General features: G+C 42.5%; 1 protein-coding gene across 1 annotated transcript in view; it reads right to left on the reverse strand.

Annotated features, from left to right (window-relative positions):
* TNFAIP2 (tumor necrosis factor, alpha-induced protein 2) overlaps window positions 1–452 on the reverse strand; it is a 13,447-nt gene that overhangs the window by 7,170 nt on the left and 5,825 nt on the right. The gene's annotated exons all lie outside the window — the stretch shown is intronic.

Here is a 452-nt window from a genome sequence, read left to right on the forward strand (position 1 = left end):
GACCACTGGAAAAACCACAGCCTTGACTAGACGGACCTTTGTTGGCAAAGTAATATCTCTGCTTTTTAAATATGCCATCGAGGTTGGTCATAACTTTCCTTCCAAGGAGTAAGCCTCTTTTAATTTCATGGCTGCAATCACCATCTGCAGTGATTTTAGAGCCCCCCAAAATAAAGTCGGCCACTGTTTCCACTGTTTCCCCATCTATTTGCCATGAAGTGATGGGACCAGATGCCATGATCTTGGTTTTCTGAATGTTGAGCTTTAAGCCAACTTTTTCACTCTCCTCTTTCACTTTCATCAAGAGACTTTTCAGTTCCTCTTCACTTTCTGCCATAAGGGTGGTGTCATCTGCATATCTGAGGTTATTGATTATTTCTCCCAGCAATCTTGATTCCAGCTTGTGCTTCTTCCAGCCCAGTGTTACTCATGATGTACTCTGCATAGAAGTT

This window comes from Bison bison, unplaced genomic scaffold, assembly GCF_000754665.1.
Source record: "Bison bison bison isolate TAMUID 2011002044 unplaced genomic scaffold, Bison_UMD1.0 scf7180017864302, whole genome shotgun sequence".
Taxonomy (NCBI): domain Eukaryota; kingdom Metazoa; phylum Chordata; class Mammalia; order Artiodactyla; family Bovidae; genus Bison; species Bison bison.